Genomic DNA, 21799 nt, shown 5'->3' with positions numbered 1-21799 from the left:
GGAGCAGGTGTTGTGTGAAGCTCCCGCGAGTTGCCGCGCATTCGGGGTTTGGCAGCATGTAATTGCGCTCGACTTCCGATGATAGTTTCTGACATGGTGTCGCGGACGGGAAGCATTAGCTGGCGCACATCAAGAGCCCGTTTCGACTGGTGACCGTGTCGAGAAGAAGGCGCGCCAACATCCAGCTTCTGCAACAGCGACTGCCGACAATGAGTGACTGTCGCCACCTCCTCGATCGACGGCTTCAAACCTTCAGTCAACCAACAAGGAAGACTGGGAGCACGTAAAGTTGTAGAACTGTATGGCAGACCTCAGCTTTTCAAACTGTTCCATTTTCGTAACTATAATTACAGCAACTTAGCATGAACATTTGTTGCTCATTGTCCCAATTGCATTACCAAGCAGGGTCCCTTCCTTTTCCGGAATGAACCCGAGTGTCGTTGAAATTCAAACGCCAGCATTAAAGCAGCATCATTCGATTTCATTGCTTTAATTTCAAAGTTCAGTAAAGGTATTCATAGCTGGCTACAATATTTAGATTACACAAGCACAAATTAAGAGTGCGAGTTTTGTTACCGTATTTTAGCTTACCTGTGACTGCAGTTCAGCTTGGTACATACTAAATTTTACTATTGTTAATTGTTCAGAATCATTTAATTCAAGTTCAAAGTTAAATCTCTTATTTCTAAATTGCGTAGATTCAAGTAGCTTTTGAAATGATTATTGATGTAGTCCAAGACTAACCGTATTTTGCTGAATTTCGATGTGCTTCAGAAAGAAAGCTCACTATTAACTTCAGTCACTAAATTAACTTTCGATTTTCCGGTTTTATTAATTCTTTTGCTAAATTAAGTCAGGGTGTAGCGAAATTTATTACTTCTGACAAACTTTCAGTTTTCACACTACACGTGTCAACCTTCAGTTGCCACGCTTCTAGTGCTAATTATATGTGTAATAACCTTTCTTTTTCAGTTACTATAGTAATTGTCCTTAGGACTGGCGACCGTAATTTTCCCCAAATCTCAAATATCTAATTACCGCTTGTTAATTGTTAATGTAACGGCCGCACATTTACTTTATTTATTAACTTTACCCCTTTTCAAAATTAATTTCCACCAGTTTCATTTGCATTTTTCCTTTAATTTAGATGTAACCCTTTCCTCCCTCTTTACCGACAGATTAACTTCGGTGACGATTGCTTTTCCCAAATTTCCATTAGGTACACGCGGTTTAATTTTTCACTGTCATTAAGGTCGATAAGTGAGGGGGGGAGGTTACAGTTTAACCAATGGCACCCCATACCATCACGCCGGGTGATAGGCCACTATGGCGATGACGAATACACGCTTCCACGCGATGTCGCCAAACACGGATGCGACCATAATGATGTAAACAGAACCTGGATTCATCCGAAAAAATGACGTTTTGCCATTCGTGCACCCAGGTTCGTCGTTGAGTACACCATCGCAGGCGCTCCTCTCTGTGATGCAGCGTCAAGGGTAACCGCAGCCATGGTCTCCGAACTGATAGTCCATGCTGCTGCAAACGTCGTCGAACTGTTCGTGCAGATGGTTGTTGTCTTGCAAACGTCCCCATCTGTTCACTCAGGGATAGAGACGTGGCTGCACGATCCGTTACAGCGATGCGGATAAGATGCCTGTCATCTCGACTGCTAATGATACGAGACCGTTGGGATCCAGCACGGCGTTCCGTATTACCCTCCTGAACCCACCGAATCCACATTCTGCTAACAGTCATTGGATCTCGACCAACGCGAGCAGCAATGTCGCGATACGATAAACCGCAATCGCGATATGCTACAACCAACCTTTATCAAAGTCGAGGGAGGAGGAGGAGATTAGTGTTTAACGTCCCGTCGACAACGAGGTCATTAGAGACGGAGCACAAGCTCGGGTGAGGGAAGGATGGGGAAGGAAATCGGCTGTGCCCTTTCAAAGGAACCATCCCGGCATTTGCCTGAAGCGATTTAGGGAAATCACGGAAAACCTAAATCAGGATGGCCGGAGACGGGATTGAACCGTCGTCCTCCCGAAATCAAAGTCGAAAACGTGATGGTACGCATTTCTCCTCCTTACACGAGGCATCACAACAACGTTTCACCAGGCAACGCCGGTCAACTGCTGTTTGTGTATGAGAAATCGATTGGGAACTTTCCTCATGTCAGCGCGTTGTAGGTGTCGCCACCGGCTCCAACCTTGTGTGAATGCTCTGAAAAGCTAATCATTTGCATATCACACCATCTTCTTCCTGTCTGTTAAATTTCGCGTCTGTAGCACGTCATCTTCGTGGTGTATATATATATATTTCTTTTATGAGTTTGATTAATTTCCCTGTCTGTATGGCACATTACACATTAGATGAGTAGAATATCCAGTATTGCACAGTGCTTGATTGTTATTCCAAGAACACATGTTTATCCTCTGTACGTTATAAATGGCTTTTTATTTATGATATATGCTGCCATTTAGTACACATACGGTCACCATATGCATTCTATACTGTATGATCATTCTTCATTGCGAATTTCCTCTTGCCGTCATTCCATAAGAAGTGAGTTCTATAAATATATTGCTCATTTTATAACTTCATTTTTACGTTCTTTTTCTTAACTATGGCTGCATTATTTTCAGATGTTAGTCTATGTAACGACTGTTTTATCACCTTGTAAAGTCGATTGTGCCCGTTTAAATTCTTAGTTACGTTAATAGTCTCAACGTATTTATGTCCCTGGATTTTTTGCGAAGAGGATTTTAAGATTTTCTTTTTATTTTATGTCAGCCTTTCGTATAGCTGATAACACTGTGCTCAGCAGAGAGTGTTAATTATGTTGCTGCTGTTACTCACGTACAAGGCACGAATTGCGAGATGCAGAATAATTGCAGGAAGGCTTCTCATCTGCACGTATCTCATTATGGCTTCAGATTATATTGATATTTCGAATGTTAAATTCTTCATCGATATTTTTAAAAATAAATTCTTTGTACATTTTGACTCTTACTAAGAGTACTATTACATCCTTAGATCTCAAATAAGTAACTCGAGTGTTAAAATAAGTACACGGGCCTTCTTGCGTCGTTGTTCAGTTTCATGTACGTATATTTGTTACTTCTTACTGTCTGTACACACTTTTGATTATTCTCTTTTGCAACTTTCTATACACAACCTGATGATAGTCGATTTCGGATTGAAACTCGTCGTATAATAAAGATAATTTTATGAGGTAGCTGAATGATACAATAACGAGATTTTTAAAAACTGAAAATATTGAGGATTAGCACAAATGAGATCAACGAAAAACATCAACTATAGGTAGCGGCAAGTAGACGAAATGAAGGATTTATTCTACGTTAGAACCAAAATAACGCATTGTGGACGAAGGATAATGTCCATAATAAGAGACTAACACAGCCAAAGAGAGCATTCTTTGCCAAAAGGCGTCAACGAATATAAAAAATAGGTCTTAATTTCAAAAACAAATTTATTTCAACGTACATCTGTCGCTCAATGCTGTATGGGAGTGATCAGAGACTGTAAAGAGACTAGATAAGACCAGAGCCGCAGAGTTTGAATTAAAAGGAGAGGTAGGTTGACAGCACAGGGGTTAAGACACAAGGAATCACTACCGAGATTCTAAGAGGGCAGAAATTGCACGAGACGGCAGATATTAGAATATTTTGCACAAACCGTGGAGGGGTTGGGCTCCTCTGACATGAAGAGATTACCACGGGATATAGAGTCGTATGGGGGTCATTAAACCAGTCAGAAAAGCGATGATGAAAAGAAGTAATGCTAGATTGGAGGATTGAAAGTTCGTGTAATGAATGCTCCAAAAACATTCAAGCAACTAAATTCAACGATATAGGGCTAAGAGATGCTATTTACACACTTTTGTATAGATATTCATTCACAAATACAGCACTTAAAAGTAAGAAATATTATCAGCTAAATGTAATAAAAGAATCCTTCTGCTGCGTTACCTGTAAATTAATTTCATGCGAAGAATACTGAGGTCCTTGGAGTCTCAGAGTGTCTATATGCTACACTCACATATGACCTCCTAGGAACATCGTTATTGGAAATGACCGTTCGACAAATTGCATCACGATGCTTACATCGCCTATTATAGGTGAAGTGTCGAGTGAAAGCTTTTAAACAAACTAAAATAATCGAAATTAGCACAGCTGAGTGTAGGTTTTTGGGGGCGTGGTCAGTGTATTCATGCGTTTTATAGCCTCTAGATCTTTACTTTTTCTTCTAGGGTTATGTCGAGATTATTGTATACTTTACTCAAATTGCCAACAGAGCTGAGCGCAATGATCGAACTATTATGTGTTCCACGGCATTTAGAAAATCCTTACGTACTCCACTTAGTTGAGCTGTCATTGTTGCGTAACTGTTGACCATGTAATGAGGCTCAGGGCAGACCGAACATATGTTCCAAACAAATTCGGACATATTTTTATAATATTTCATCGCTGTGGAACTGTTGCTACCCGTTTTCATAATCCTAATCTGTTATACGCTAATTTTCTAACAATTTAAAGATAATATGTTCCTTAATCTTAACGGGACCTCAGTGTGTAACAAAGGGCTCCTCAGAGTTCGTCGATACTTAATTTCTTAAAATAATCTATTTTTTAGTTCAACTAGATGAAGGAATTAAATGCAGTGTGAATATTAGGAAGAGAGTCACATGACACCTTCAGCGTATGTCCAACGAAGAGTAAATCCGGAATCGTTTCGAACAGATTACAGAAGGATACGAGTGAATTTATGGGCGTTTATCATTTGAAGCTCAAACCTCCCCGTCACACGCTGAAATAAGCTATAAATCGCCGGATTACAGCATGAATCAAATGTGTACCAGTTTTTATCACTCTCGCAAGATCCTGGCTTCAGATTTAATCAGTTCTGTTCCATCTATTTGTAGTACAGCTCTTGCTGATTGGGGAGAGTGTCTGATTAATGTTGGCTTTATCGCAAACTGATTTATTCAATCACTTACCCAAACAATCACGCCGAAAGGTATTATATCAATACCGTCCCTCGATTGTCAAAACACATGAACAAGGAATCCTCTGTTGGATGCCGTTAACAATTTCGTTTTACAAGGAATGCACTGGGGAGGGGAAATTGGATGTTCGTCATCTGTATTACGTATCTGTGATATATATTTCGTTTCAGTTAATCATCGTTCGCAGCAGGAAAGCTAAGTGCAGGCACACTTCCATCACAACAACAAAAATTCGTGCGGCTGTCAAGCTATTTCTTTTTTCTAATTTGTATTCAGTTTCTAGTGAGCTTATATTTACCATTAGTTCACTTAATTTTATTGCCGAGGCCCCTCCCGGCGGAGGTTCGAATCCTCCTTCAGGCATGGGTGTGTGTGTTATCGTTAGCGTAAGTTAGTTTAAGTTAAAGTAGTGTGTAAGTGTAGGGACCGATGACCTCAGCAGTTTGGTACCTTACGAATACACACAGTTGAACTGTAGTTGAACTTAATTTTAGTACATAGTAAGTCCTAACCTGAGCTAGAAGTAATTCAATCGGATTTACAGCTGAACCAGTTGTCGACAGCGGGTGTGACAGTGAAACACTGTAGTATCATGTTAAGAGTCTAATAATCCACAGCTTCTTACATAATTTCGCATTACAATTTGCCTTACGTCTTACAGAACAACAACAACTGTAATCACACTTAGTGATTTTTTACTGAATCATAGGTATGGTAACGTTACGTCGTCAGTTATACTATTAAATTGGATGCAACATCTTTCATTCCTCGTAGCATATTTCGCCAGTACCTGAGCAGTACTGGAACACGACTGCTTCATCTATAATTTATCAATACCTATTTAGGCTCAATTGATTACAGCGTTCAAGAATCTAATTTATGAATAAATAAAGAAAATCATAAAAATGATGAATCCCAAATTAAACTTGAGAGTGCAATTCCAACATTGCCTTGGCATAAAGGACTAGCAGCACAACTTATTTATTATTTATTTAGTTTCCCGTGCAGTTGCATTGGTGATTACAACCGAGCACTTGATTATATTTGATGAGCAATATTTCGAAGACCGTCTCAGTCTTCTTCAGGTCCTGTGAGCTTTGTTGTTATGCATACTCATGACCTGGACGCCAACCAGACTGTGATTCATAGCAACGCTACGCCCTTGGATGCTCATTTGTTTTTCAGAGGACGAGTTAACCTCAACTTCGCCCGGGTCCACACACTTCGGACGACATTGAGGCCAAAAGTATTCGTGTGAATCGATTAAATAGCATTGGAACCAACGTTGGCTCAGTGTTGGTACGACTCAGCTGCTTATCGATATTTCGACAAAATATCAACGGATATTGGACCAACGCCAACGTTACTTGTTTTCTGTCCTTGCCGCTTCGAAACCGAGTTCGTTGGTTTGCTCGTTCGTTGTCGTATTTTTTTCCATGTTGAGTTTTTCGAAATGTCTCAGGAACAGTGCAGCAATATTATTCAAGCTCAAAACCGCAACTGCATAGGCCGCGATCTGTGCGTCAAACATGTTTACGATGCCTCTATGTGAATTTAAATAAATTTTGGCTCCAATGTGTGCAAATTGGCGCCAGCGTGTGGAAGAAGGGCTATTTCCTGCCTGATGGCTAACACTGTCAACAAGCTAAAGGCGAGGCAATGGGTAGTCCATTCTCGTCTGTCGTGCGGACCTAACCTAGAACACTTCGATGAAAATGCATTACAATCCATGAAGTTCGGACTAACCTGTTCCTCTTAGCCATTTTAATTAAAATTCATGGCTGAAATTGACAAAGAGTACCTGCTGCCTTTCCTCGATGTGTTCGGTAAGACAAGAAAACAAGGGTCCATGGGTTACAGGATACAAAATACCCACACTCACGGACTTCTCTTCTCTCTCTCTCTCCCTCTCTCTCTCTCTCTCTCTCTCTCTCTCTTTTTTTTTTTTTCAAGTTACCACCAACCGTCAGAAATAAAACCAATGGTAAAGACACTGATCCATAGAGCAACAGCGTTGCAACCTGTTCCTCTTAGCCATTTTAATTAAAATTCATGGCTGAAATTGACAAAGAGTACCTGCTGCCTTTCCTCGATGTGTTCGGTAAGACAAGAAAACAAGGGTCCATGGGTTACAGGATACAAAATACCCACACTCACGGACTTCTCTTCTCTCTCTCTCTCCCTCTCTCTCTCTCTCTCTCTCTCTCTCTCTCTCTCTCTTTTCAAGTTACCACCAACCGTCAGAAATAAAACCAATGGTAAAGACACTGGTCCATAGAGCAACAGCGTTGTCACACAATGAGAAACTTACAACTACAAATATTGTTCCTAAAGGAATGAGTACTGGAGCCGAAAGCCAATTGGTAGCCAAATACACAGAACTATTCAAAAAGAAGGAACAGATTTCAAACATTTATTGATTCCAAACTATAAGGGGCGTTCAAAAAGAAACGAGTTGGAGTCTGGAATGCGCAAACCGGTGACAGGAGGGTAATATCGTGGCGTGTGTAACGAGGTGTGGTTCTGACCAGAGCGTGGAAGTTCACAGCTCATCGCCAGAGGACACGCGTGTGCACGTCACGTGACTATACAGAGCTAGCAACAGCATATATCACTCATCTAACGCTACCAGGAAAGGTTATGCTGATGTTATTCTTGACTAAGATGGCCACTTTCTGATTCACTTCCTGCAGAACAGGGCAACAGTGAATGCCCAGGATTACTCGCAAACCTTGACCACCCTTCGCTAAGCGATCAAATCAAAACGACCAGGCTGTCTCACCCGTGCGGTCATTCTGCTCCACGTCAATGCAAAGCCCCATACGGCCAACACAGTCGCATCACTCCAGCAGAAATTCAAATGGGAGATTCTCGGCCACCCTCCATACAGTCCGAACATCTCTCCATGTGATTACGTCATTTTTGGTCCCCTTAAAAAGACTCTGACGGGCAAACGATTCACCTCGGAAGTCGACGTCGAACTGTACGTGCGGAACTGGGTAACATCGAAACCTCGGGAATTTTATGAGACAGCCATTCACCGCCTTGTGTCACAGTGGGACAAGTGTCTCAACAGCCAGGGTCAATACTTCTAACATACAGGTACAGGCATCTGGCTCGTTTCTTTTTGAACGCCTCTAACACAAGAGATAGAAACAGAATTCCAGCGCTCCTGGGAAGAGAAAAGTTCAAATTTTTATACATTCAATGTGAGCACCATGTGTTACACGATAAATATCAAGATGGTGGCTCATATCCTGCCACACACGAAGCAGCTTGTCTTTCGTTACCAAATTCGCAGCTTCAGCAATGCCATGTCGCAGACTTTCAAGAGTGTCAGGCATAGGGGTGTAAAAAAGGGCTGTTTTACGTGATCCTACAGATAAAAAGTCACAAGGTGTGAGGTCTGGAGACCTGGGAGGCTACTGGCGACGAGGTTCATCTTCTGCCTCTACTCTTCCAATCCAGCGTCCCAGACCTCACATCCTGTGACTTTATCTGTGGGGTTACGTGAAAGACAGCGTTTTTATGCCTCCCCCCTCTCCACCTATGCCTGTCACTCTTGAAAGTCTGCAACATCGCGTTGTTGAAATTGTGAATTCGATAACGAGAGACCAGCTGCTTCATATGTGGCAGGAAATCAGCCACCATTTTGGTATTTATCGTACAACACAAGGTGCTCACATTGAATGCATAAAAATTTGAACTTTTCTCTTTCCAGGAAAGTTGGAATTGTGTTTCTACCTTTTGTAGTTTGGAAGCAATAAATGTTTGAAATCTCTTCCTTCTTTTTGAATAGCCCTGTTCATAACGTTGCAGAACACTAGGAAAGTGTTTCCTGTTTAATATTACTAAGCTTTTGGTATGGGAGGAATATTCTTTGACTTCTGCTACCAGACGATAGTTCTTTCGTCTGGCCACAGCCGTGAATACTTTAATTGCTCTGGGAGATGCCTCGTCATACCAGAACACATGAAATATTAGATTTACTTGACTCTGACACGCTTTTTTGGCACGGGATTGCTTGATAAGTTACACCTGTTACTGATTACTGAAGTATCACTTGACGCACATATTGACCAACTCTTCTCTTTCAGTACGATGGAAATTGAAATGAACGTTTGGCGTCATTGGACGAGAGGCCCCTTACAGGCAGGTCCGGCCGCCTTGGTGCAGGTCTTGTTACTTTCGACGCCACATTGGGCGACCTGCGCACCGGGTGGGGATGAAATGTTGATGAAGACAACACAACACCCAGTTCCTGAGCGGAGAAAATCCCCGAACCAGCAGGGAATCAAACCCGGGCCCGTAGAACGGCAATCCGTCACGCTGACCATTCAGCTATCGGGGCGGACTGCAGTACAATGTTCCCCACTAACAACACTACAATTTCGTCTGAAATTTTAACTACTCGTTGGTCATATGCTATGATGCTGACTCCTTCAGGTGAGGTCACGTACTACGGCAGATCTCTTGCTAGCTCGACACTATATTGACCTCAGTGTGAGGGCGCTGCCGTGCTGAGAGGGAGGCGCGGTCTTCAGGAGCGCCTGCCATTGTCGTCGCGGACTGCAGCCAGCCCTTATTAACGTCTATGGCATCGATTCGTGTTGTCAGCTTTTATATGACACCGCGATCTCTGGACGAGACAATAGAGAGTCTAGTGATTTCCAATTTTTTTTGCCGGCCGCGGTGGTCGTGCGGTTCTAGGCGCTCCAGTCCGGAGCCGCGCTGCTGCTACGGTCGCAGGTTCGAATCCTGCCTCGGGCATGGATGTGTGTGATGTCCTTAGGTTAGTTAGGTTTAAGTAGTTCTAAGTTCTAGGGAACTGATGACCACAGCAGTTGAGTCCCACAGTGCTCAGAGCCATTTGAACCATTTGAACCAATTTTTTTTTTTTCTGTTTTCAAGAGTGATGTAGTAAATGGTGCCGCACAGTTGATAATTGAAGAATAGTTTTGTAATATAGAAAAAGGTTTTTTCTCTCCTCTTTCCTTTGGGCTTAGTGTGCTCATAGATGATGTCGTTGCGGTTCGTGTTGCATGTCGATTAGATTAAAAGTGCAACATTCGAGAAAAGTAGTATACCTTTTGGATAAATTTGAAGTGCATGTTAGACTGAATGCTAGCTTGTGAACGAAGGTAAATTATAGAAACAGAAAGCAATTTATCGTATTACGTTAAGGTAAAGGCGACAGTCTATACAGCTAGTTATTCTAAGGTTTCAGGCAGCTGTTGGGGACAGACGCTCCGAACCTTCTAATAGATGATGATGGGGATGGTTTGCCTCAGTTCGATTCTTATCGGTTAATCACTACTCTACGAGTGCCGCAGGAGATAATCAAATCGCAGGAGAGATGCGAAGTACTGTTGGAAAGTGTTGGACAGAACGTGACCAAAGCTCTGCAGGCCACAAACAGGGGACTCGATGACTTTTTGGAGAAAAGCACACGCAGTAGTAATGAAATGAGGCAGCTTTGGCAAACCCTGGAAAGAAAGTAGAGAGAGTGCCAAAGAATTGAGGCAGGAATTATTATCTTCTGCCAAGGAAGAGATATGCTCACAGACGACACGCTACAGCTGGTGCCCCTAGCAAAGAAAACATCCGGGCGAAACTCGGGTGGAAACACGAGTTAATGAATTGACGGATAATACAAGGCGAAAACGTGGCAGATCGAGTAAATTCACCTACGTTGCAAAGTAGCGTAAACTCATAGGATCAGGTGAATGAAAATATGTGTCGATCAAGGCAAGTATTGAGCGAGACGAGCGTGAGTCAAGCGGAACATTTGTCCTTTCCGACACAAAAGCGCTATCCTTCGCCTTCATTAAACAGCTCGCAGATATAATGCCAAATAACCTGGAACGAGAAAAGAAAAATCATTTAAGTCGTCACCAGTTTTCAAAACTAAGCTTTGGTGTGGGGAACGAGAGTGACAGAATTCTACAGAGATGAATCATGTTTATGAAAATAAATCCGTGGCCAAATTACGGACTAGCGCTACAGAAACTGTTATTCGAAACTGTCTTCGCCAGCTCAACCGTTCCGTAGAAACAGTGGCCTGAGCCTGCAGTGCTTTTATAATAAATACTAAGACGAAAATTTTTAATTGACAGAGCCTTTTCGTCCAGAGGTATTAAACACATTAATTATTAAGTTTCCAGAAGAAGAGGAAGAACGTCTGATGATCAATCCAAGAAGTGATACAGAAGTTTTAAAAAAGGTCCTAAACAATCTCGAAGCACTCGGGATAGGAGACAGAGCTCCCCACAGAGATCTTAGGGTGATGCAACGAACTAAATAAATGCAGAGAAGAAGTCGAGGACGTTGGTGGTATCCAAGTCCGCCTTCGACTTTTCAAAATGACCATCTGAGCGAGAGGGAACGAAGTGAACAGTCTAACGAATGTGTGCGCGTTATCCAGTTAGAACATACGGACCATGTGAGTGGTGAGAGATCGCAGCCTCAGTAAAGGGGAAACAAGAAGTAGTATATGAAAGGATTTGATCAGAAACGCCAAAACAAAAAGGGTAATACCGAATTCAGATTCTGAGACGTGTGCAAATCACAGCTGTCGGAAGATAAGACCAACACAACTGAGAAATACCATTCAGTTGTACCAGCGGCTATTCAAGACAGGGAATTACTTGCCGTCTTGAATCCTGGAAGCGACATCTTCGCTTTTTCTGAATTAACTCGCGCACTACTAGTAGTCGAGCGTTTGTCACCGACGTTACCGCTGTCAGACGTCAGGATCGTAGATGCTTTCGAAGGGAAAAACTAGACTTCAAGGAAACAAATCTGGCTCTAGCTATCGAAAAGCAATTCCATGTTTAGAAATAATATGATTGTCATTCCGCATTTGTGTGTTCCAATTCTACTGTGATGGTATTGGATAAGAAGCGCACGTGACAGTTTAGATGTAGAGGAATATCAACTGACGACTAGGTGTGACGGAAGGCAGGTAACAGTTTTACTTAAGGAATGGGCACTTCCCAGATGTGCCAATGGTCCCGAGGTACGTGTGTTCAACATAAAACACAGAACGCGCTCTACCAGAAAAAGTACGCACGGAATCTGCAACAGAACCGGCAGTATCTCGCGACAGTTTCTCCATGGAAGCAGGCCGAGGAATAGAAGCAAAAATCGCAGAACTGTGAGATATACCATCCCAGGAGAAAGATCAAGTTAAGCCATATGCTATACCATAACCGACATGTGTTTTCATCACATTCTGGGTAATTTACTCATTTTGTGTGGTAACATCCAAAGATCGCGCTGCCATAACAAAGTCGGGAACTCGCATCGATACCACAGGAGATAGTGACGTTTCGTTGGATACGGCAAAGACGAATGGGAGGCGTTGACGAAGCTACACCCTCTCTCCTAGTTCCGCAGCGTCACCTCATAGAGACCGACAATAGCCCAACAGAAGAAGGCTTACCCCGTTTTTTGACCTCTGATCAACAAAACAACATCGACTAGTTAGGACTCATGTTATTCATGTCTTAAATTGAACCGTCATTCTGACCTCTGAGAACTTTGTACCGCACGTGAAGAGTTTAGTAAATGTGTGCATCAAGTGATGATTTAATATTTAAAGACAGTTGTAAAGATTTGGCACGTTACTGTGGCAATGGATTGAGTAAAGTCAAGTAAATCTTTTTATCATTCTTGTAATAAAGTGAACTAATATTTTTCACTTCCTCAACTCCCAGAGCAATCAAAGAAGCCACTCTTATATCAGATTGCTGTAGTTTCGTTTGGTCACAACAGTTTGAATAGGAGTTTAAAGTGAAACATCAAGTGTAGTTTTACATTAAATCATATCCATCGCCTTTAGCAAAGAGAGAGGATGAGGAAGTTAGACACATGTTGGATGGAAGCAGCATAGAGTAGGCTGTGATCCTTTAAAATAATCCAGAAATGGCTGTCTGCAACAAAAATAGAACAGTACAATTAGCACTTGACGCTCGCAAGGTGACTCGAATTATGGTGGTGAAGAGAGGCCTCAGCCATAGCTAATAGATGAACTGTTCCAGATATTTCATGTAGTATAAACACCCACAAAATTGCAGAAACGAAATGATGTGGAATTATTATTGTTGCATGAAAGTCAGTTCACATATGGGTAAAAATCATGTATATCACGAATTTCCTGTTCTCATCTGTAGTCGTTGAAATTCTTACTGATGATACTACTATTGTGTTCTAATAAAATAAGTTCTAATATCCCATGCAAATGGAGAGAGCTGAGAGTCTCATACGGTCCACCAACAGTGAGCAGAAAGCACAAAAGTCTTAACATTACGTCATCTAACAGAAATATTTAAAAATCCATATATCTTTCAGTTACTTTGAATAAAAGAATTATTTTAGATATAGGATATCAGTTCTCTACCATGTAGTAGAAGATGAAAGGAAGAGAGACAAGGGACAGTAGCGTCTGCGAGTCGGATGCTGAACAAGTGCGAAAGAAATTATCCGGTACACAACCTCGAAGTGTTAGCAATTGTATAGGCGTTTTAAAACTTCCTGTTTTTCTTATCAGGATGCCCAAAAAATGTCTGGACAGATAACAAGGTGCTGCCTAATGCAATGAATGTTGGCCTCTCATCTGCTAGGCAAGGAGAGCTAACTAACTAAATGTGTGAATTCCTAAGGGACCAAACTGCTTAGGTCATCGGTCCCTAGACTTACACACTACTTAAACTAATTTATGCTAAGAACAACACACACTCCCATGTCCGAGGGATGACTCGAACCTCCGGCAGGAGGGACAAGGAGAGTGTAATTGCAGATGACCCCTCGTGATTACCCACTGGACGAGAAGGGACATCTCACAGCAGATCGAATATGAAATTAGGGTGCCATATAGCTGAGACACCCTGTTTGAAAATTTCTTGTCACGTTTCTGGATCTCTTTGTTAACATTGAAGAGGAACAGAGGACTAGATCTCGCTCTCCAAAATACAACGAGGAAAGATAGAGAGCAGAGACAATTTTACTTTCTGAGAAATAAAGCGCTTTTTCACTGGCATAATCAGATGCAAGTGGAGGGAGGGTGTGTGCGCCTTATACAGCAGTAAGAAAACTCATCTGGCATATACATATCAACCAGATGCATTTTGAAGCAAAAAAAAAAAACTTGCTGCTCTTACAGAGAAACTGCAACTTCAAGTGAATGGCGAAATAATAAGAGTGGCGTTGCACTCCTGAGGGCAGTGTCAAAGAACTGAAGCCACGATAGTGTTTACTACACCACCAACTATGGATATATATAAGTAATGCTAATAGTAAAGTTGTTTTCCATGTTGGAAACTTTCTGTCCTCAGAGAGCCGCTGCTAAAAGAATGGCAAAAATATTAACGAGCAGGGCTGTTTAAGGCCCAATCAACACAAGCCACCCTTTGGGTCGCCAAACTGAGAGGGCGTCCAGAGACACGACAACTGTAAGATTCCCTTACTGAACTTATCACAATTAGTGGTGGCAGCTTGGGATGCCAAGCTGAGAGGGCCGCTCAACTATACAGCTGTATACAGTTCATATCACAATTAGAAGCACACTGAGACGGATGAAAGTATAAGAGCAAGAAGGGGATGCGGTCTACGGAATTTAGTATAAAGGAATAAACGAGGATAGCCGGCTGGAGTGGCCGTGCGGTTCTAGGCGCTACAGTCTGCAACCGCGAGACCGCTACGGTCGCAGGTTCGAGTCCTGCCTCGGGCATGGATGTGTGTGATGTCCTTAGGTTAGTTAGGTTTAAGTAGTTCTAAGTTCTAGGGGACTTATTACCTCAGAAGTTGAGTCCAATAGTGCTCAGAGCCATTTTTGAATAACCGAGGATAACAGCCCCTGACAATCTACCAATGTTGAACAAAAGCTAAGAAAGATAGAAAGTTATGAGGGATGTTCAAAAGAAAAGGAACGAAACAACACTGCTAGTATAATTGAAGACTTTGTTTGAAAGTAATCACCAGAGACCTGAGCGCAATTATCCAGTGTTTCACGAGGCGAACGATTCCCTGTTCGTAGAATTCCTGCGGCTGTGAGAGGAGTCAGTCCTCCATTGTGTCTTTCATTTCGTCGTCCGATTTTAAGCACTTCCGTTTGAGATGTTTCCTTAGCGGACCAAGTGCATGGAAATCGCAGGGCGACATGTCCAAGCTTTAGGACATACTCAAGCTGCTGCCACTCGAACGTGACCATTGCACTTTGTGTGACCTTGCACAAGTGTGGACGCGGGTTATCGTTGAGCAGAATCACACCCTCCGTGAGCAGTCTAGGCCGACAGTTTGCTCTTAATGGACTTTCAGAGGCTACAGAGTGTTCCACTGTGCACGTCACTGCTAACGGTTTTTCCGAGCTCGAGGAACGTCGGACGTCGAAAATGACGGTGGGCATCACATTGCCCGCTGAGGGCACAGCACTGAGTTATTTAGCGCAAAGTGACACGTGCGCACAATCACACGGGACGCAACATTTGCGTCCCTAGATGTCTCACTACGTTATCCCAAAAAGCACATACAAATTCAAACCGGTTTGGTTGATACGACATTTAATAATTTTTCATTCGAATACTATAAGGGGTGTGATTCAGAATTTTCAAGACTCATCTCAGAACTCGAAATTTATTGGACATTTAAGTACAGCGGACTAAAAGTCTTCAAAATATGATCCTTCAGCATCAAAACAGAGCTGCCAGCGAGTCTTCCACTGTTCGTAGCCCTTCTGGAAGGCCTCGGGAGTCATGCTGTCAAGTGCTCTCGTCGAAGCCTGCTGGATGGCGTCGATGGAGTCGAATCGCTTCCCTTTTAGGCCTGTCTTGATTCGGAGGAAGACGAAAAAGTCACTTGGAGCCAATTCGTGGCTGTAGGGTGGGTGTGGTAGTGCTGTTACGTTGAACGTGACCAAAACTTCGGAGGAGGCTCGCAACGTGTGAGCGGGCGCGTTGTCGTGGTGGAGAATCCAGTCGCCCTTGATCGAGAGGCGGACGCGGCGAACTCGATCCCTCAAGCGGCGGAGCACTCCAGCCTAAAAGTTACATGTGACAGTCTGTCCACGGGCAACAAACTCCTTGTGAATCACTCCTTTACCATAAAAAAAAAAATCAGCATGCACTTCACACACGACTTGCTCATGCGAGCTTTCTTGGACTTCGGCGAGGAAGCAGTGCGCCATTCTGAGCTTTGACGCTTCGACTCAGGATCGTACTTCTAGACCCAGGCCTCGTCACCAGTAACCACTTCCTCCAGAAGGTTCGGATCAATATTCAATTGTTGGAGCATTTCCTGGCAAACAGTCATGCGCCGTTTCTTCTGATACACCGACAAAACTTTTGGCACCAGTTTGGCACACATTTATCACATCATCAAATTCTCCGTCACAGTCCTCTACACCGTACGCTGACTGAGTCCCAGTTCATCGGCAATTAATCTAGTACTAAGATAACAGTCATTGTTTAAAAAGTTCCCGCGCTCTCTCCGCATTTTGATCCGTTCGGCTTGATGATGGTGTCCCAGAGCGGTCGTCCTCTTCAACATTCCCGCGGCAATCTTTGAAACGTTTGTTTCACATGAAAACCATTGCAAGGGACATGGTTTCCTCCTTAAAGGCCTCTTGAATCACACCGAGGGCCTCTGTGGTGGTTTTGTTCAGTCGCACGCAAAACTCAATCGCATAACGCTGCTCCAAGGGCTGCTCCATTTTCGCCTCCCCCACTCTTTGACCGAGGTCAATGACATGCACTAACGCTACAAGCGATGCGCACTCTCCAGGGTTCTGGAGGCAACTGCCGCAGTCTCACTTCATTCCCTGAGACCTCCACTACTTCCCACACCCGGCGGAACCAGTCCGCTCGCGCTCCCCTACTCAGAAATGAATAAGTCTTGAAACTTCTGAATCACATCTTGTATTTCTGCCTCGCAAGTGCTGCTACTTCCGTTTCCAATGTTGTTTTTCACACCGCTGTCGGCGCGCCGTACTGTGCATAGAGCGCTAATGACCTCACTGTTGAGCACCTCACATCAACAAACGCATACACACACAAAAACAAATGTAAACATAGACTCCAGTAGTTATCATGCTCTCCATGTGGATACTTGTCTTACTACAAAAAAAGGCCATGTTTTTACAGTAGGTACGTGAAATAGCTTGTAAGGTGTCAGGTAAATCCAACACCTTCCATGAAAACCCTGACATGATAAGCAAATCCAGTAGTATGTCACATATTTCCGAATAAATCGTGACATTAAATTAACCAAAGTAATACGACTAACGAGTGAGCAAATGGAATACCACAGACTAACACAAGAATACCTAAATGCATGTCATACCTTCCCACCGTGAGACAGATGCAGTTCCGAGGGGAGAAACGAGAACAGAAGCCGAAGCAGAACCGTGTTAAGCTGGAAGGCCCAACGATAAGGGACGGACATCCACGTCGCCAGCTAACCTCTAGGACCACACCCCAACCGCAAGTTTTAGCGTGAGACTTTTTCGCATCTCTGTTACGTCAGGACCACCCCCCAGCCCATGTTAAGAGATAGAGCTCGCCAGAAGAACGGTATAGATCTTACGATAACACTAAAAGGACCACACCAGCTGCAAGTTTTAGCGTGCGACTTTTTCGCGTCTCTGTTACGTTGCAAACTTTAAAAAACATTGCCCCACCACGAAAAGTATAACGTTTCTCATTGGATAGACAGAATTTTTGTAGGCGGAGCTTAAGGTTAACATTGAGACCCTGATTGGTCAGATGAAAACACAGCCAGATAGTTTTTTTATAAACCAACTTCGGTAAATTTTAGTGAGGAGAAGTGAGGACGAGAGTTGCTTCCGAGACGGCGAGGTGAGCGGAGCTGTGCTGCCCACCGCCCCCTGACGAACACCGACAAGGTAATGAAAGAACGCGATGCCGCATAATAGCGCATAAAGCTTCACTCAGAACTGCAGAAGTCTCATCTGTTACACCCCCTTTTTGCGTAATACTAGTGTCGATCGTCAATTAAAGCTCATGGTGTTCACATTTGCCACTTGAAGTAAAAATCTGAAACACGATGATTTTTCTGTTATATAGTTACTGAGAAGCCACATCAGCCACTGTAATATACGACAAGTTAGATAAGTAATTAAAGATAATTGAGGGTCACTGTAGACCATTTTGATAGTTTTCTCTCTTGTGAAACTTAATTTAAACCTAGATTATAGATGTGATATGGCATAGGTCATCCTTCGATCCATTGTAGAACTTGGAAACCCATTCAGGGAATATTCGTTCACATTTTTGTTGAACGCAGTTGGTTTTTACCATCCTGTATTAAAACATTTCCTTTTATCAATAGTGCAATTTATAAACGATGTTTTGTGAGTAGAATAAAATTTCCAATGGTAAACTTAACTGCTTTTTCTACGTTATTTTACCAGCTAACTAAAAATAGGAAAGCCTTGAACCCCTTCCACTAAATTTAGTTAGTATTAAGATTCTTTTACAGGGAGTGCAGTGGAGCTGACGCTGAAATCATTAAGTATTTGGTTATATCATCGCTAGTCTCACTGAACTCTTCTGAATTCTACATGTCTTGTGTGGTCTGGCGTCTCCTTACTAGCAACAGGTCCCAGGTTCAAACTAGTCAATTCCCTAAAAAACACGCTCAGAGCGTCGTTGCGAGAAAGTGGTAGGGAGACACGATATAGAACAAAGAGACACCACGCAGAATGTTAGAAGCTGTATGAACCAATACGACCGAGAGCACTATACGTCTGTCTTCTCGGGCCTTAATCACATAGGATATTCAGAGTCTTTAAGGTGTTGTGTATAACGTCCTAACCCATTTATTCTCACGTCAGTCCTGCGAACCAGACCAACACGAGTAGCAATCATGGACCGATAAACCGCAGTCTAGATAGACTGCAATCCTGTCACTGACGAATTCTGTGTCGTGCTTGTAGGCCTTTATCGTTATTACACGAGACGTAACACGGTCTTGTCACGAATAAACAACATATTAATATGAGTTCTCAATGAGAATCCCACTCTTTCCTGATATACTAAATGCAGATGGCGTTACGCTTGCCTACTTTGTATGGTTGTGCTGAGCCATTAATAATTTGTATATCCAATCATGCTGAATACTTCGTGGTAATATGACAGCTGTTGGATTCCATCTTCATGGTCTTGCTATTTTAATACCCATGCCACATGATAAGATTGTGAATGTTTGCGACATACACTGTCCAGTCACCTGTCAAAAGTCTGAATACCACCTTTTACAGTACGGACCGCTTCGAGACTTGCGCGAAGACATTCAGTGAGATTCGAGAACGTACCAAAGGGGTGTGGAACCATGTCGACTGCCAGTACCATCACTGGCTGCATTACGTTTCTGGGTTGAGGACCATGGCGCGAGCGGCTCAATCGGGGTAGTCCCACAGACTCACGACTGGGTTTTAATAGGGGGAGACTGGTGGCCTGGGGAGTACGGTAAACTCATCTCGGTGCTCTTCGAGCCACGCAAACCTGCCAACTGTGTGACAGGTGGCATTGTCCTGCTGGTAAGTGCCATGGTGCCAAGGAAAAACAAAGTGCATATAGAGGTGCAGGTGGCCCCCAGGGATAGATGCATACTTGTGTTTATCCAGCATAGCTACCATAATGATGAGATCACCCAGGGAATGCCACGAAAGCATTCTCCACACCACAGCGCTTCCTCCTCCCGCCTTACCCTTTCCGAAGACTTTCGCAGGGTGTGTGCTTTCAGATGTCTCACGCCGATGCAGCATTAAACGTGATTCATATCAAAAAAAAAAAAAAAACCCTCTTTATCGCCGATGAACAGCAGTCAAGATGGGCGCATGAATCAGGCGCCTGCTGTGAACGCCCATACCCAGCACGTTCACTGAACAGTCGTTGAGAAGACACCGTTGGCAGTCCGTTGGTTCATCCGGGCAGTCAGTTGCTCAACAGTTGCTACGCCTATTCGCCCGTATACTTCTCCACAGCTGTGGTTCACCCCTGTCATCTATGACCCGTGGTGTACCACAGTTGCCTCGGCACAGGTTTTGGATAGCGCCATTTTGCCGTGCTCGGTATACTTTATCCACGGCGGCATGCGATCAGTTCACAAATTTAGCCTTTACAGAAATGCGCCCACCTTTAACCCGGAAGCCAATGATCATTCCCTTTTGGACGCCAAGTAAATCGCCTCGTTTCTGCATTACGGCCGCCCGCTGTGGCCGAGCGGTTCTAGGCGCTTCAGTCCGGAACCACGCTGCTGCTACGGTCGCAGGTTCGAACCCTACCTCGGGCATGGATGTGTGTGATGTCCTGAGGTTAGTTAGGTTTAAGTTATACTAAGTCTAGGGGACTGATGACCTCAGATGTTAAGTCCCATGGTGCCTAGAGCCATTTGTTCTGCATTTCGACGAAGATTACACTGTCATTTGCGTCTCCCTGACATGCTGTATTACTGTCCACTGCAAGTGTGGTCACTAGCCGTCTGTGAGTACTTACTGCACATTAACCTCGAACGCAGGCGGTGGTCACATTAATATGACTGGTCCCTGAGGATTAATTTTAAAAAAAAAAGCGAACACCTTTCGAAAAAGGTCTTGAGGCCCAACAGTACCGACTGGCCAGCATGTCATCCTCACCCCTTAGGCGTCTCCAGATGCGGATGCGGAGGGCCATGTGGTCAACACACCGCTCTCCCGGCCGCTACCCCTCAATCAAGTAGCTCATCAATTGGCCTCACAAGGCGCTGAGTGCACCCCCACTTGCCAACAGCACTCAGACGGTGACCAATCCAAGTGTTACTCAAGCCCGCCAGTGCTTAAAATTGCTGATCTGACGGGAATCGATGTTACCACTGCGGCAAGGCCGTGGACCTGTAGATAATGTTTAATTCTGTATTTACATTACTATGTCTGTGTAGCTTTTAAGCGTTCTAATATCAAAACCAACAAATCAACGCCGGCGGTTATGGCCGACCGGTTCTAGGCGCTTCAGTCCGGAACCGAGCTGTTACTACGGTCGCAGGTTCGACTCCTACCTCAGGCATGGATGTGTGTGATGTCCTTAGGTTAGTTAAATTTAAGTAGTTCTATGTCCAGGGAGCTGATGATCTCAGATGTTCAGTCCAATAGTGCTTAGACTCATTTGAACCATTTTTGAGCCGCGCGGGATTAGTCGAGCGGGTCCGCAGCTCGTGGTCGTGCGCTAGCGTTCTCGCTTCCCGCGCCCGGGTCCCCGGGTTCGATTCCCGGCGGGGTCAGGGATTTTCTCTGCCTCGTGATGACTGGGTGTTGTGTGCTGTCCTTAAATTAGTTAGGTTTAAGTAGTTCTAAGTTCTAGGGAACTGATGACCATAGATGTTAAGTCCCATAGTGCTCAGAGCCATTTGAACTATTTAGCCGAGCGGTCTTAGGCGCTGCAGTCATGGACTGTGCGGCTGGTCCCGGCGGAGATTCGAGTCCTCCCTCGGGCGTAGGTGTGTTTGTCCTTAGGATAATTTAGGTTAAGTAGTGTGTAAGCTTAGGGACTGATGACCTTAGCAGTTAAGTCCCATAAGATTTCACACGCATTTGAACATTTTTTGAACCATTTTTGAACTAATCGACAATTGACGTATAGTTCTGAGCGGCAACATTCCTCATAAGAGCCTGTTACGAATCAAGTAAAATTGGGAAGCCTCTTTTAACGTGATAAGCACAAGTTGGCAATCGCTTCTGCATTTACTTTCCATCATATACGTCGATAAACGTAC

The sequence above is a fragment of the Schistocerca cancellata genome, chromosome 3 (assembly GCF_023864275.1).
Source record: "Schistocerca cancellata isolate TAMUIC-IGC-003103 chromosome 3, iqSchCanc2.1, whole genome shotgun sequence".
In the NCBI taxonomy this organism is placed as follows: domain Eukaryota; kingdom Metazoa; phylum Arthropoda; class Insecta; order Orthoptera; family Acrididae; genus Schistocerca; species Schistocerca cancellata.
Note: the sequence above shows the minus strand (reverse complement) of the source record.